The sequence below is a fragment of the Astatotilapia calliptera genome, chromosome 11 (genome assembly GCF_964374335.1).
Source record: "Astatotilapia calliptera chromosome 11, fAstCal68.1, whole genome shotgun sequence".
NCBI classification, from domain to species: Eukaryota; Metazoa; Chordata; class Actinopteri; order Cichliformes; family Cichlidae; genus Astatotilapia; species Astatotilapia calliptera.
This window is the reverse complement of record NC_137432.1, coordinates 13,355,806-13,374,083: the sequence shown is the minus strand read 5'-3', so window position 1 is coordinate 13,374,083 and position 18,278 is coordinate 13,355,806.

The window sequence follows — 18,278 nt, the reverse complement described above, 5'->3', positions numbered from 1 at the left end:
CCTAGAATTAATCATGTGTCTGCATTAATAATGTGCATGCATAAAAAGGCCCATTACACATGGACCCCTTTAGACTTTCTACTATATAAGTTTAAAAGAATGTTTCAAGTTGGCATCATAATATGAGAATGCAATATATTGCTCCCAATGTTTCATTTAGCAGTCTCAAAGAAAATGCAATCAACCTGAAATTCTTTGTGCCTTCTTTAGAAAGTAATTAATATTTTTTAGTATTATTTAATTTTTTAACCTTATACAATAAGTAAAGCTACAGTGTATGGTAGGTGAACAAATGGTCACTGTAGCATTAGATCTGTTTAAGCATTAGTATTTTACCAGCAGTAGTTGGCATTTTCTCAAGATAATTAAAAAAAAAGTCACACATGCTTTATTAACAGTGCATTATATTTGTACTTTATTTTTTATATTGCATTCATTACATATCATACATCATTACAGAGGAATGTGTTTATGAAAACCTGTGGGGAGAAGAGGATTAGTGATTGGATTAAAAAACACCCAAACTTTAAAAATCCTGGAAATTAACATTAGAAATGTGACTTCAACATTAGGGTCTCTAATACACTGCTCTATATCCCTCTCCATCTGTTTATCCATTCATATATCCATCTGATAACTCAGTTTATATGTGTGTAAAAATGCCTTTTTGATTCCAGGTTTACCAAACAGATGGTACGTACCAAAAATAGTAATTTTATTTGATTGTGTGATCAGTTCCCACGAATGAAGTCTTATAACCCTTTCTACACGAGAACTGTGGATTAAATACTGTAGTTGTTGTGAATGCAGTTATGTAACGGGTTTTTGTTCTGTTTTTAACCATAAAAATCTGTACGTCTTTGAAAAACATTGTACAACTACAGTGTCTCATGTATTTTTTAACAAATGGAAAAAACATCAAAAGAAAAACCTACACATTTGACCACTATATTACTTTGGGGGGCATTATATTGACATGGTTTGAAACCACCTGTCTTTTCTATTCTGATGAGAGTTGTGGAGTGGTGTTGAGATAAGATGACAAGGAAATGTTGGCTGACATATGTGAATATAAAAAAATTATGTGAATTATATGCTATTACATTATCAGTCACTAAAAGTCAATGTTTATATGCTTGGTCCTTGTTTACAATTGACTAGCCAAAGGACACAATTTTTTTTTTACAATTTTGGTGTTATTAATTTAATTCACACTCTTTTTGCTAGCAAACTGATTATTTAGAACAATAAACCCCCAAAACAAAAAAAAATAAAAAAACTAAGTACACTTTTCTTGCTTCTTTAGGCCTTAAGAGGATAAGTAGCAGCCAGACCTATCGTGTCTATAAAAGCAGACGTTTTGGCAGCTTGCTGGTCTAGAGCATTGTGGGAAAATCACTCCAAGGTCAGATCATGCAATACTCAACAAAAAAATAAATAAAATATGTACAAACACCTCATACCAACTGCCAAGCATGGAGGTGGAGAGGTGATGATTCGGGGCTTTTCTGCAGCTGTAGCCGTAGGAGTTTGCCATGAATTCCTCTGTATATTAAAGTGTTTTAGAGTCAAATGTGAGGCCATCCGTCCAACAGCTACAGCTTCACTGAAACTGGCTCATGCAACAGGCAAATGATCTTAAGTGCACCATCAAGTCTACAACAGAAAGTCTGAAAAAGAATAGGAGTAAGTGTTGCATCGACCCAGTCAAACTCCAGATATCAAGTCAACTGAAATGCTGTGGTGGGACTTTAAGAGAGGTCTTTAATAAACAAAAGGCAAAGGACTGTATGGAGTCCTATGAAGGCTCTTTTTAACATGTCTGTAACTGTCCATCCATCCATTCGCTTCCGCTTCTCCTTTTCAGGGTCGCGGGGGGCACTGGAGCCTATCCCAGCTGTCATAGGGCAAGAGGCAGGGTACACCCTGGACAGGTCGCCAGTCTGTCGCAGGGCCAACACACAGGGACAGACAACCATTCACACTCACATTCACTCGCATATTCACACCTAGTGGCAATTTGGATTATCCAATTAACCTATCCCCACAAGCTGCATGTCTTTGGATGGTGGGAGGAAGCCGGAGTACCCGGAGAGAACCCACGCAAACACCGGGAGAACATGCAAACTCCATACAGAAAGACCCCGGCCTGATGGTAGAATTGAACTCAGGACCTTCTTGCTGTCCGGCAGCAGTGCTAACCACCGTGCTGCCCTGTCTGTAACTGCTCAACTTTTTTTTTTTTTTTTGTCTGTAACTGCTCAAGAAAAAAAAATTGCTTATTGTCCTGCAAACTGGTTTGAAAGAAAAGTACAATTTAGCCACGCTGGATGTGTGCTGGAGAAACACTGGGAAGAAATTTGGATTCTCCAATAAAACTGAAATATATCCCAGAAGATGATGTTAAAAAAAAACCTACAGGATGGAATAGCTCATTACAGTGGTTAATGACAACTTACAGTTTATCTTTATCAAAAAAAGTCCTTCCAGGTATCCTCAGAATATAATAATCAGACTCTGTCATTGAGAAGAAGTGGGTAGACCTTGTAATTTCTAGTGCGTGGCTTCTTGATTGATATTTACCGTAATTGTCGGGCTACAAGCCGCTACTTTTTGCACAAGCTTTGAACCCTGCGCCTTTTAGTCAGGTGTGGCTTTTCTATGGATTGTCCATGATTTTTGTCATATCGTAAGACGATTTGTTTTGTTTGTTCCGCTGTTGTACGGCACTACGTTGCCTGGCGGAAGGGCATGTGATCAGACACACACTATCGGGGTTCAAGAGTGGTATGTTGGTCACATGTTCATCCGCCAGGCAACATAGTGCCGTACAAGTAGCGCCATCTCTTTCCTGACAATTCCCTTTGTGCATATTCTCTTACATATGATAAGTCATTATTGAAACACCTGCGGCTTTTAGTCAGGTGCGGCTAATGTATGTACAAAACAGGATTTTCCCCTGAGTTTAGCTTGTGCGGCTAATATTCAGGTGCGCTTTGTAGTCCGGGAAATACGGTAGCTTTAAGAAGGGGATAATGGCAACAAAGTGTTTAAAATATGCATATCCCTAGTTCCAAAAAGGTTGTAAGGCTGTGTAAAATTCTAATAAAAATAGAATGCAATGATTTCCAAAAAAACCCATCTTTTGTTCACAAAAAACAAATAAAAGAAAGACATTTTAAGAATAAAATGGCTCATTTTGAAATTGTTGGCAGAAACATGTCTCAAAAAATGTCTGAAAGAAGTTGGTAAGCAGCCATGTTTATCCGTCTTCTTTTAACAACACTCCATAAACATCTGGCAACTGAGGAGAATGGCTGCTGTGTTTTTAGGAGACGAATATTATCTCATTCTTGCCTCATACAGAATTCTAATTGACCAACATTTTTGGGTGTTCTTTGCCATAGTTTTCGTTTCATGATACACCAAATGTTTTCAGATAGTGAAAGCTCCGGAAGGCAGGCAGCTGGTTTAGCACCCAGACTCTTCTACTGTAAAGCCAAATTGTTGTAATAGGTGCAGTAAGATGTTTATAATCGTCTTGCTGAAATATGTAGGCCATTCCCTGAAAAAGACATCATCTGGATGGGAGCATATGTTGCCCTATAACATGTATATACTTTTATGGGGCCTTTGCTAGATGTATAAGCTGCCAATTCCATAGGCACCAATGCACCCCCATACCATCAGAGATGCAGGCTTTCAAACTGAGTGCTGATAATGAGCAGTTAACAAGATTTCCCTTCTCCTCTTTAGTCTGGAGGATGTAATGTCTGCGTTTTCAAAAAAAGAATTTCAAATTTCATTTTGTGGGGCCACAGAACAGTTTTCCACTTCCTCACAGTGCATTTTCAATGAGCTTTGGCCCAGAAAGACAGCAGTGTTTCTTTATCATATTTACATATGGCTTCTTCTTTGCATGTCAGAGCTTTAACCTGCATTTGTGGATAGAACTGTGTTCACAGAAAATGGTTTCTAAAAGTGTTCCTGAGCCCATGCAGTGATTTTCATGACAGTAGCATGCCAGTTTTTAATGTAGTGCTGCCTGAGGGTTTGACGATGAGGGGGCATTCAATATTGATTTTTTTAGCCTTGTGCCTTGCACACAGAGATTTCTGCAGATTCTCAGAATCTTTTGATATTATGTACTGTGGATGATGAGCTGTTCACAGTCTTTGCAATTTGCATTAAGTCACATTACTTTGAAATTGTAACATAATTTACGGACTGTTTTTTGGGGGGGCTAAACCTCTGTATATCTTTACATCTGACTAACTCTGCCTGTCTAAGATGCTCCTTTATACGGAATCAGGTTACAAACCTCTTGCCAATTAGTTCCAGAGGTTCAGCCCAATGTTTCCATCCAGGACATAAAAAAGAAAAAAAAATCATTTGTTATTCAAGTTCAGTGCCTTAGATCACTCACTGTGAGATTATTTGAAGGGTACAACATTTAAATTCTGAGTTTTAATTTAACTTGGGTTACATTCATAAAAATGACTGTGTAGTAGATATCCCATTAACACAGCACTCAAAATGTAGGAGTTCAGAAGTAACTGATAGCTACATGTCATATTTAATATTATGTGAGAATCTTTTTCTTCTTTTACTATAGCCACCTTTATCTCACGGTGGAGTCTTACTGCGTTTAGATTGGTCTAATGTATCTTAGTCAGAGTGAGATCAAGTGATTAAAGAAGAATATTCACACAGAGGATCTGTTTGATTTGCAGATATGTTTATGGCTCATGTTCAGCTGAATATTAAAAACTGTCCACAGCTGAATATTAGCATGATCCCAACACTCTGGTGGCAGCACCCATATGAAAAAGATAATTAAAAATGATGATTTATACTGGAGTTTTTGCATTAGTTAAGGCTGTTTTTGTAAAAGATTGTGGTCATAAAAATAATTTGATAAACATGCAATATTTGTCTATGAAAGGTTAATCACCTAACAAAATGTGCAAGGAAAAACAGGAAAGCCAATAAACTCTGATCTTTACAAAGACACCATGCCTACAATAACTTATTTTCTTTTACCGTAATGTTTAACAACACTGTTATTTCACAGAGAAGCTGGTCTGATATCAAGCATATACAAAGTACACCAGCAATATATAGCAGTAGCTATGCACAGCCATCATTAGAGCCAGATTTTCAACATATCTTGCAGATAAAGCACTGACAGCTGACACAGTTAGTATTCACAGGCAAAGCAAGGGAATCAACTAATTAACTAACAACTAATAATCAGCTAATGTGCATTTAGTACTGCTGTTTGGAGGCAGTGCATGAAAAAGTATGTGTTACTTGTTGTTGCACTCATGCATAGTGCCTGACAATTAGAAAAACAAAATTATAAAAAATATGCCACTGGTGTAGTAGTTCTCTTTCATAGCATTTGTTTCGTGTCTCACTATGGGAACGCCTCCTGCGTGACCTCATCAGAAGCTCAAATACCATTACGCCAGCCCTTACAGGCTGGCTAGGTGACGCCCATGTCAGGAGGGGCCAGTGCCTCCCTATATAATAGGCTGACATAGCATCAGATGTCATTCAAAAACCTCTTCTCGCTTCTCACAGAAGCCTGTAGACAACTGTGCTATTGGGTGTTAAAGCTCAACTGTCCACAGACTCGAGTGAACAACTCAGTCGCTGGGCGCTTTGTTCCCAGCTTTTCAGTTGTCCACTAGCATACAAGCAGTAGTAATACTATTCTGTAGCTAGTGCTGGTGCCAAGTTGCAAGTAGCAATACCCTTTGACGCTAGCGGTTTTACACATTAGGTAGCAATACCTGTAGAAAAGTAGCAACACTTTTCACCCCACGTTATCGAGGAATAGCAATATTCTCCGCACTCAGTGTCAGTCTCGCTAACGTGTGCAACCCTCTAGCTAACCATGGCTACGACTGCCAACGAAGTTGCAAAACTCTGTCCTTGCGGAAGAAGATTTCTGCCTGGGATACACACCCCGTGTGTGCGGCATGCCTGCGTTTATCTCACGCTCAGGCTGCCTTGACGCCCGCACAAGACTGTATCCACTGCGCGGCTTTCCCACGCAAACTACTCCGCCGCAGGCTAGCTCGCCAGACTAACCTGTTGGGTGGCGACCCTTTGCTGTGGGAGGCTGCTGCGGCGCAAGGAGAAACTGAGATGCCCGATGATTTGGCCGCAACGCCAGGGCCGAGCTGGGCAGAGGCAGACCCTCAGCCCATCGCGGCCGCTTTCCTGTCGCTGGAGGCACACGGAGATCGTGAGTTTTTCCCCGATGCTGGAGTCACCTGGGGAGGAGATGCCAACGAGGACGGAGATGAGTCGGCTAACTCGGAGCTCCTGCTGTCTGACAACGGCGAGGAGGAAGATTCCACCTCCCTGGCTAGCATCAGCTGGGCTGCAAAGCCCTCGGCTACCGGCGAGTTTGAAAAACCGACATCGCCATCTCCCCTGGATCTCGACATGCAAGCGTGCAGCTGCTAGCCTCAACATCCCGTGGCCCGCCATACAAACAGAGGTTGTAAAGTCTCATTTTGACGGAAAGAAATTGCCAAAGGCGAAAAAGACGGGGAAGCATGTGTTGCCTGTTTTCCCGGAGCTACTCGATGAAATAGCGGTGACGTGGAAAGCAAAACCTTACAGTGAGAAACACCCCATTGTGGGGAGCTCCCTGCTGGATTGTGAGGCGATGGAGTCTATCAACCTCCGCCATCTTCACCCGAAGACGTCTCTGCCCTCATTGGCCCCATCTCTCCCCTCCAAAGCAGACCGCTTCCAGTCTTACAGCCTTACAGATAAGTGCTACAAAACAACGCCTCCTCTATGCTAATGGCTTGAGCTAGAAGAGGACATGACAACTAAACCAGATACTACAGTGTGGGAAGAAATCTGCGTTATAACTGACCATGTCCTCCGCCTCCACAACTGGGAGAGCCATGGGCCTCATGGTTCTTCAGGAGCAACCACGCTGGCTCAGGCTCACCAACCTGACGACCAAGGAGAAAGAGGAACTCCTCGACATCCCTGTCGTCCCTCAAGGTCTCTTCAATGCGGCTGTTACAGCCATTCAGAAGAGATGTGAGGAGAAAAAGAGAGATGATGAGGCTCTGAAACTCTGCCTGCCGAGGAGGGCCCAGCACGCCACGCTAGCAGCACCGCGCCAGTCATTCGCGTAGGCAGCGTCTTGCCCCGTCCCCGCTTTAGGGTTCCCAAAGTGCCTAAGACGCAGGCAGCCCCCCAGGCTGCCGGGGCGCCTAAGAATCCATGGACTCGGAAACAGTCTCCCCAGGTTCAGCCCCTTCTCCTCCCCCCGCTGTCGCGATCGTGAGGAGGAAGAAGCGGCCGGCCTGACAGCCTCTCCTCTAGGCGGGAGCAAACCCAGTTTCCCCTCTTCATGGGCCGCCCTGCCGCCTCCCAGCTCCGTTCCAGAGCAAGTTCAACGGGACATGTTCCACACGGAGTGCTTAACTCAGGCCGGCGTTCCTGTCACCGGACCCGCCAGAGGGAAAGAGAGCCAAAGTTCGCAGTGTTGTTTCACAAGCACTTGTTTCGTGCATTCTGTATTAAAAAAGCCCCGACACGCGCATCTAGGCAGTTTGCCGAGGGCGCTGTTGAGTGTTGCAAAACACATGAAAAAAACGGAGCAACGTCTGCCATAACGCAGCCCGTGGAGACTCGCGTTTCCACGGCTGTGATGATGCAGATGAGCCCGTGACCTCGTTCGCCTGTGACAGAGGTGATGGGACACCGAAATGGCGTATGTTTCGCGCTGCGACCACAAGGGGGTGGCAAAACGCCATCTTCGGTGGAGTGGCCAGTGAGGCCGAAGGTTGTCGGCACATGTTCCCCTATAGAACTGCCGGCCTTTTGCCCACCGCCTTTCTCCTCAGAGGAGCAACAGCGGCTGCATACGTTGTGTCCAGTCTGTGCTCTGCGCATTTAAATGGACCGAAACCAGAGTGTCAGACAAAGTGACCAGCTGTTCGTGTCCTGGGCTAAACCACATATGGGAAAGCCTGTGTCTAAACAGCGCCTCTCCCAATGGATAGTAGGAGCAATTGCCCTGGCCTATACTAGCAGGGGCCTTCAGCCCCCTGCTGGCTTGCGTGCGCATTCCACTAGAGGTTGCCAGATCTCTAGTGGAATGCGCACGCATGGGCTCTCTTTAGGGGACTTTCTATTCAGGAGGTGTGTGCAGCTGCATGCTGGACCTCACCTAATACATTTGCTAGGTTTTACAGGTTAGATGTGACGGCACCTAACCTAGCGCATTCAGTCCTCAGTGCAGGCTCTTCCCGGGTGGGGGCTTCTCCCCTGTGAATTGCTGTTGGGGTCAGTTGTCATCTTAACAGGCATGTCTGGCAATCCGGGAGTCAGTATTTCTCCCATAGTGAGACACGAAACGAATGCTATGAAAGAGAACTTAAGGTTATGTATATAACCCCGGTTCTCTGAGTAGCATGAGTGAGTGTCTCACCAGACCGCCCTCCTTGCTATGGAAGCGAGGAAGAGGTGGGCTTGTTTTGAATGACATCTGACGCTATGTCAACCTATTATATAGGGAGGCACTTGCCCCTCCTGACTTGGGCGTCACCTAGCCAGCCTGTAAGGGCTGGCGTAATGGTATAGGGCTTTGGAGTTGACGTCACGCCGCAATGCATTGTGGGAGCGCGGCACCATTTTCGGGGTCTACGAATCAAAACAAACACACTGTGTTGGAACGACGATTACAAGATGCTTAAAAGCAGCTCAAAAGAGAATGGACTGTATAGAGACCGATTTCGTTCAGAGGCGAAGCGGCGGTACCTGCAGAAAATAGCGTGCATAGGAAATGTGGACCCGTATGAAATACGCCGTACAAGTCGTCATTCAAACAAAGGTAAGTCAGCTCGAGTACTGCGAGTAAAATGCGTTTGATTTCCCTGCAAACATTCACATTAGTGCAGCATAAATTTATTCATGAGGGGAAATTACAGTGAGAACATGTGGAGGCTGTTAGGTGGATAACATAGTGAGTTCAGTGCATTGATGTGACATTGTCCTGAAGGATTTAGTTATTCTCTATGGTTAAAGAAATTGCAATGATTTATTAATGTTTATTATAAATAATCCTAATTATGCATCTTGCTTCCATATTTGTATCTTGTGTCACTAAAAATACATTTTATTTTAATTTTATACATTGATTAATGACCTGCAGAATCTCCTTATCATATTAAGTGACTCTTAATTGTCACTTTATGCGTTCTCCATCTCTACAGTGATGACATCCTTGCATTACATACTTTAGGTTCATTTTCTGCAGGCAGGTTTCTGACAGAGAACAGGCAGATTTACACTATAACATGTAGATGGACACACAAAGAAATGAAAAATTACATGTATGTGCTAACTTTCTAAACACTTTGTTACATTTATGATAAAGTAGATAAAACACATTTATGTCGGCCTTGGCTCATAGTTCTTGTCTTTAAATGAACTTTGTGTGTGTTTCAGGTACTGCACTCTCAAAGACTGAATGAACCAGCATTGCAGCCATGGGTCACTGTGAGCATCACAGGGAAGGTTGAAGCCGCCCACTGCACCTGTAAGGCCGGAGTCGCGGAGACCTGCACCCACGTCACTGCTCTTCTGTTTAAAGTAGAAGCAACAGTGTTGATCTGTGGCACAAGGACTGTTACAGATGAACCTGCATACTGGGTTTTGCTGGGTAATGTGACCAAGATACAGCCAGAGGTTGGCCATAAGATAGACTTCTCCTCTTCAGCTGCCCAAAAAAAGGCTCTTGATCAAAACATAAACAGACCATCCGTAGTGACAGGTAAAAGGAGCCGTCCTCAAAAAAGAAAAATCCCACCTGCTACTGTGGAGGAGTTGTCACTGCTATAATGCCATAATGTTTTATCTAGGGGTCTAGATTTATGCCTGTAGTGCACTGGTGTGTAAATAATTTGCATTTCCTGAATATGTACTGACTGAGTATCACTGTTCAAAAGTTGAATAAAGAAATAAACTAATTTTTGCTCTTTTTTTTTTAATAAAACCACTTTATAGAACATGACATCAGTTACAATGTAAAATCATCTATAGTTTACAAATGACAAAATGTTTACATAAAATCATGACAGTGTTTACATGATATCACCCACTACTAACATTACTTTATTTATTGTATCTTTTGAAAAAATACCGCTATTTATACAGCAAAAGACTTAAGAATATTTAACAGGAGCAGGTTTCATTTTCCCCTGGTTTTACTACCACACTGTTCACCAAACGCAGCAAACCTTCACCATCTTATCCAGAAGGGTCACCTCTTCACCCTCACATGGAAGAAGTAATCTGATTGGCATGGTGGTATGTTTGAAGCAGGTCCCTTGTGTAGCGCTGGAACCCAGTCATGATGTTTCATCCATTTCATAGGCTGGTTTGCTGCAATAATGCCAAATAATTAGCAACTCTAATAAATAGAAGGTAGTTCTGCAAAATCACTCAGTAGGATGTTTGTTCTAATTTGCTATGAGCTCAGAGTGCATCAAAAATAAAACTAATAGGCTATAAAGAGTGATATGAACATATTTAGAACTTACCGGAATGAAAATGTCTGGAGCACCAACAGATATTTGGAGACGGAAGAGAACTGGATATCAGCTCGTCTCACAGCTCCTATCCAGGCTAGACGCCTTCGTTTGGTAACATCGATACACGAGCTGCCTCATGTTGCTTCCAGGTTGGGAAAGAATGAAAAGACAAACCCTTTTCAAGGTTATTCTCTTGGGGGTCGTGCGATCGAACATTGCAGCGGACCACACAGCAAGAACGAACCATGACTATGCTTTCGCTCCTTTTTCACTTAGACCCCCAAAATGGCGGATCGGGCCAAAATCCTTTCCACGCCCACCCCCGTGACATCACGCTCCAAAGCCCTATTTGAGCTTCTGATGAGGTCACGCAGGAGGCGTTCCCATAGTGAGACACTCACTCATGCTACCCAGAGAACCGGGGTTATATACATAACCTTAAGTTACAGTCTGCACTGTAGACCCGCTTGCTGTAGATTTTGCCATGTTGCTAGTGTTTTTCAGAGAACACAACAGGGAAGACGACTGAATTAATGGAGTAATATAGATAAACATGACTTTTCTTTCTGTCAGTCAAGGGCTTTTGTTAATACTTGTCAATACTACAAATTTTAGACGCTAAACCTGATGCTGTGATGATTTCTGTGATAATGAATTTATGAAAATGATGCCTACTAAAAACCAAAGCAGCCATTAAAAAGCATACAGCAAAAAATATTATAGTGTGAAGCTGCAATGCCTTCTTTCATGTCCCAGTTTTTATTGTCTTGCTTTTTCTTTTCTTTTAGATTGTACTAATGTAGTTTTTTTAATAGGCCACTATTTGATTGCCACTTTCAGGTATAATCATGTTATTTAATATATTTTCAATGTGAAGTGATAGAGAAGACTGCAGTACTCCCTGGGCAATATATTTTATTCTATTCTCATATGAAATTCACCTCATCAACCAGAAGTAAACATCTGAGTAGCATTTGCATACAAAGTTTGCTGGTATTGGCTTGCTGTTACCAGAGTATGTAGCTTGTTGTGCAACTCCTAATTTTACTTTGAGCCTCTAATGGAATATAAAATAAAAACCTAACACAGTTTTCTCTTTCCACCAACATACACCTGCCAAATGCATCACATTTGTGCAATAGCAATAATACTAAGTGGAATACACTTTTCTGGCATCGTTGTATTATACTCAATTGTATATAGCATTTGTATTCTATTTTATTCGATTGTATATAGTATTTTATTTTATTTTATTCTATTCTATTGTGTACAGTATCTCATAGATATATTATTCCAGTGTTTTTTCTCTAATTTTTCTATGCAACTTTGCACTGTCCACTGCTGTAACAACACAAATTTCCCACACGTGGGACTAATAAAGGTTATTTTATCTTATCTTATTTCAGAACGAAGCATGCATCTGCAAGTGATGAGATGCTTGCACTTTTGTTTTAGGGACTTTGCATAAGGAAAGTGCCAGTTTGTTCCACTGTATTCAAGAACAGGGTATAGCAATATCTCCAAATGATAGTACAGTAAAATTATTCACATTTGAGTCTAGGGTGAATTGTCCCTTTAACTGTATTTATTAATGCACATCTAATTAAGGGAACCCTGTGACACCAGCATATTTGTATTCTTACCAATGCTCTTTTTCTTTTTTTTTCATGTTCCAGAGTTGAGAAGCAGCTCGTGTGGAAACCCAGGAGTTCCACCCAAAGGCATACTGAATGGAACTCAGTTCAACGTAGGTGACAAGATCCGTTACCGATGTGTCACAGGTTATGTTCTCGATGGGCATTCGCTCCTCACCTGTGTCACCAATGCAGCTGGCGTGTCAGTGTGGGACTTCCCGGTGCCAATCTGCAGAGGTGAGGATACTTGTTATTTGAAATGAGTTACTAATTGCATGTGAGGTGAAGCTTGTGTTTTTCTAACTTTTTTTTCCCATCTGGGCAATGTGACTGCGGGATATCATTGGGAATACTTGATTTTATCTACATATTCCCCCAAGAAACTGAAAATAAGTAGGTGATTGGTTTCTTTTGACTCCTCTCATTTGGTTTCCTCGAGTTGCTCAGTGTTAATTGCTTTTTAAAGATTGACAGTTTGATGGCTGTTTTGTCTGGGCTACAGATGTAGCAAAGTCTGGCATAAGTCCTCATTAGCGAAATAAATATATTTGCAATCTGATAGGAGGGAAAAATTTTAATCGTGTAGTGGAAGTTGATTAGAGTCTCCATGGCTCAAAAGGTTAATTAAATATTTATTCCTGTAGAGCAAGCAGCTTGTATATGTTAATACTGTTAGGAGGAGCTGCATATCCACTTGGTTTGTGCAGCTGTATGTGGGCTATACTGTATGTTGCTGCTTTGTAGGGACTGTAGTTTTTTTTTTACCCATTTATCCATCCATCTATGATTTATGTAGCAAATATGAGCACCCTATAGGCTATGAGGAAGCTTCTCAGTCAGTTGTCTAATCACTTTATACTACATAAATTCTCCAAATTGCAAATAACATGAACCTATTATTTATGAGCGAAGAGCAAAAGCCAAAATCAATTTAAAGCGTTAAGATCTTTTAGAACGAAGAGAAGAAGAAAAAAGCGTATCCGTTACGACTCAGTAGCCTTTCTGACTTTTATCAGAATTTCATGTTTTTTATTCTGTTTCCTTATTAGAAAATTCCCAGTACGTATAAAATAAAAATGTTGCCTGAATTCAGAAAGTTGCTGTACATCTTTAATTTGCCTCACCAAGCTCTCCTGCTCATACACCATCAACATGATGATGCTTTTTTTCTGACAGGTGGTTGATGAATGACTGACTTCTATGCTTCACATTATGCAGTTTACCCCTTTCTGTGAGAGCCGTTCCCAGACTGACATAAATAATCCGCTCTTACATATGTAGAAAGCCGCTGTGGTGGTGTGACGTGTGGTAGGAATTGTAGGTCACATTAGACTTTCAAATCTGTCAAAGGATTTTGACAGACAGGTCATAAAAATATTTTCATTTCAATCTTAATTTTTATTTATTATATTGAGCTACATTTGAAAGCTGTATTTAATTTTCAAAAACAACTCAATTACAATAATAACTAATATGTAGAACATTTATGAGAGATTTGAGAGAACAGAGGAACAGAGACTTCAAAGTCACTTCTTTCAACACCACATGAAGCAAATGATTTTCTTTTCCCTAATGACAGCAGAGGCCACTAAAACACCACCGCCATTGTGCCTACGCAGGCAGATATGGAGCTAAATGGACTTAAACTGAATGCTTGCTTGATCGGGGGATATTATTGCTGAATCGATTGTCATTCGGTTTTGCAGCAGACTTTTCACTCCTGATTTTATTCTGCAGACTGAACCTGCACTCTGCTGACACACTGGACACTGAAGCCAGCAGCATAAAACCAGATTTTTAATGTCAGGCAGCATTTTCTCCAGGGACGTGAACAGAAGTTGACAAGACTGTGTAAACATGGGACATCCAGTTCCTGTTAGCAGGATCATTACCAGGGTGCAAGACTAGCTGCACAGCTGTGTGCCCCATTACGAGCTCAGACACACTCTGAGATCGTGAGGGAAAATTCTACGATGCAATCTTGGATGTTAAGAATGAGGCAGATTTTCAGTGCTTTTAGAACAGTTTTCTACAGAGTAATGCATGAAAAATGTAATGTTCTGTTAAATTGCCAGCACTTAGGAAAGCACTAGTTGATATCTCATTGGATATGGGTCCAATCCCGATATAAAAACCAGGATTTAGAGTCATTTTAACAGGCAGATCTAGTTGTTATTTATTTCAGCTCAGTTCCATTTTCATGTCTTTACTATTGCACAGATCAGCAGTGGTGCATTGGATTGCTAACTTGGCATCACAAAGCTAAGTGTCTTTGTATGTCATATTTATAATATGGTGAAGGTTGTACATTTAGCTTTTCATTTACTTTTCCATGTTCCCTTAACCCCAAAGTTACATTTGTATAAGGAATATTATTTTGAGCCGGGGAAAATCTTTTATTTATTAATTCGTTTTTTAGAGACATAAAAAAAGACGTAGTTCACCATATGCACATAAATATCGGAGGAGGAGGAGAAGGATTACAGGCCATTCCTGTGTGCAGATTTCTGCCTTTCTATGTAACATAATTATCTGCTTTTTTGTTGCCTTGCTGATGTATGAATATGCAGGCTTAGCTTTTTTTTTTTTTTTTTAAAAAGTACAGTACCTTACAATATTTGCTGAATTAAAAAACAAAAGCTTCTGACTTCACTTTTCATCCTATAGTCTTCATTAGCTGGATGAAAAGTGTGAAATATTTGAATATTTTATTTTAATACATTGGTAATTTTAGATTACTGGGTCTAAGTCATTCAAAAGTAAAGAGTGAAGAAAAATAGTTATAAAAATGAAGCAAAGGTCTCCCCACTCCATCTGAATGTGAGATTCTAAGAAATCCCAAAGCCAGCAGAGCAAATTTGCTCATGCCAACTCATTCTACAGTGCAAGGCACAGCTAAATGAAAATGGCTCAGCATATGTTTGAAAAATGGCAAGCTTGGAGCAAACAAAAAGCTGCAGATGGAGGGCTCCTTTTCATTTAAGGATGGTGTTAGCTTCTATTGCCACAGGCCAGAAACATCGCTCCTTTCAGGCCCGGGCACTGCTTGAGCCACACTCTCTCTCGTCTAAATCCAGGCCGGCTCCTGTATGTGGGCAGATGGTCCTTTGATCTCGTTTCCTCAGAGATCCTGCCCTTTCTGCTCATCACCTATTGTTTCCCACTAAACACATGGCTGCAGAAAATCTCTCTCCAATCCACTGTTCACCCCTGCCATCTCCCAACACCTTAGTCTTTCAACCAGTTCCCATCTGCTGTTACTTTCTCCTTCTCGTTCACTTTTCTTCCAGTATTCTTCTGCAGCCCTGTCTAACAGCATGGTCAAACATTTTATGCTTGTAGAACCTACAGAAATAATGATGATATGCATCTACTTGGGCATTTTTTGAGCTTGAGCAGCTGTGGCGCTGACTCGAATTGGATGCTAGATGGGTGGGGAGGTAGAAAGTATCATTTTGGCTGCACCTGAGTGGACAATCACCCCTCTCAAGTTAACTGCTACATGATTTTGAAATCAAACCAACATTGCAGCGCTATCTCATTTTTAAACAGTTTTGGGGAAAATTCTGCTCTGTTTTCGTTTTAGATAACAACGTTATCTAAAATCAAAATACTAAAGTTAATTCATCCTTTGCTATAAGCTTATCTGTACTTCTCAGTTTGTAAGAGACTGCCCGAACCGTCCGTCTCAGTTCTGTTTTTACGGTTGATTACTGAGTTTTTACCGGGGAGACGGCGTAGGGATTTCAGCCATGTTTGCTTGAAACACAACACAAAGCTATCAGAACATGCTGCACGGCTGGCTACATTGATTATAAATGTGAACATTATACCATACTATGAGGAATAGCAGACGGGGTTTCTGCCAGTGTATTACAAGCCCAGGGGGCTGCTAGGGCTAAGCATTTTTTTATGCAAGGCTAAGGATTTTTTAAATAAGTTAGTGAATGTATCTTATTAACCTACTGTTGCCATTAGCTGTTTTACGTCCAAAAATCTATAAAGAAAATTTAAAAAGGAAATAAAGAGAAGCAGACATATGATTTAACCTTATACTGTTTTACCTGTTCCACTGATATCTGTCCACTAATCATGGATTTTGGCTTTAGCTGTCTTTGCCTTATCCAAACAACGATAATTGTGATTCAGTGCTCTCTTGGTGGCAAAAGCTGTAAAAGTGAAAAATAACTATGTTTTTCTCTGTGTCTCTGTTGCTACCTACTGATGCACCTAGGCCAGCAAAGCTCCGCTTTTCTGTCTATGACTCACATTGTGCGTTATCCAACCTTGCACACCTCTCCACCAACACCACCTGGATAAGCAAAATTAGAAAAGTGCAAGAAGATGACCAATACCAACCTCCAATGCAAATGCTGCGTGTAAAGATGGCTAATGAATCTTTGTAGAAACCAAATTTGACCAACATTAAACGTCATTACTTACGAGCGTGGAATTATCAGATATGAGAATATTTGCCTTAATTAAATTAAAATTGGTCACTGCAGTGTTAACCCTGAGGGCGCAACATAGAAGATGGAGAAATTACCACAATTTTCTTTTGCTCAATATCTCTGCAAGTCAGACTATCAACACACTAACATCACATTTCTTTATTTCTTTTATTGAGATCAATAGAATTTATAGCTTAGACAATATGTAGCAGTTGCCAGATCTGAAGGAATCCCACAAAAAATCTTCATTCTCCATTTAGTTCCTGTGAAGCTAACATATTGCTACTATAGTTATTTTTCCATATAGATGAATTATAAGTATGTGTTTAGCAGCTAGCACTGCCTTTTTTAAAGAAACAATAATGTGTGAAACAGTCACAGAGAATCAGAGCTAAGTAGATATGAGTGGGATTGCATAAAAGTCAAAGGTGCTGAAGGATTGATGTAAAAGAAAAAAGAATAAACTCCAAGCAGAGAGGCTGTTAGATGGAGAATTAATGGCTCTTCTAATTGTGAGTTACTGCTTCTCCTCCCAATTGCCCGTTTTGATTCCTTCAGTCTAAATTGTCTCAGGACATTCATTAAACCAGGCGGTGAGACAGCAAACAGGGGCAGCATGGCAACAGGAGAATATGGTCTATTGATACACTGTCATTCTTGCTGCCAGCAACTGTCTAACAGAATAAAAAATTAGGCCACAGAAAACCTTGCTTCTTTAAAACATTTTTGTGCCAAATAATGTGAGTAGACGGGACTAAACACAGTTCTTCCTGTCATACCTTTTCAACTCTCTACTATGCAAAGTGGGACTTCTCCACTTGCCCTTGGCAGGATTTTTCAGCTCAGCTGAGTGCTAGGTTGTCCTCTACAGTTGGAATTGATTTGAGAATAGCCCAGTATCTCCACCAAAAGCTGCTGCTAAAACCCTAAAACACTAGTTTATATTTTAACCACTGTAAACGTCCATTGTTCAAAATGAATTGAGAGATGATAGAGCAGTACATTTTGCTAAAAACAAAAGCAACCAAATCCTTTATATGCCTTGATATTTTCATTGGTGCTGTCATGTTTATTTTCTTGCTGAATCGTACTCCACTTCTCCCATAATTCATTTTAAAATCTAAAATAATGGAGATGGCCACAGTAATGAAATGACCCGCAGAAATATCAATGATGATCCATCACATCTTCATATACCTCGATCCTGTTAAACATGCTAAACATGACTAGCAGCTGAGTAAATGCGAGACTTAGTATAGACATAGTAACTGCCTTTGCATTAACAGTGGGATTATTACAAAGAAAAAAACCTGAGGTAGTGTAGAAAATTATACATGAGTTCTTTCCCCTCTATCTGTGGGGGTGAATATTTCTAAGCAGAAAGACAAGTGTTGTATATCTGATCAAAGTCAAGGGGAGAGAGGCTTAATCCCTCCTCAAGTAGCATTAGATAGCTGATGCCGGGGATGTAAATGAGCTCAGCTAAAGCAGTCCTAATCCTCGCCACCATCTTTAAGGAAAAAAAACCCTAAAAAACTCTGTCACCTTTTTAAAAGCAAGAGATGCTTTTTCGTTTAATCTTGAGCATGCTCTAATGATTTGCAAAGGAACACATT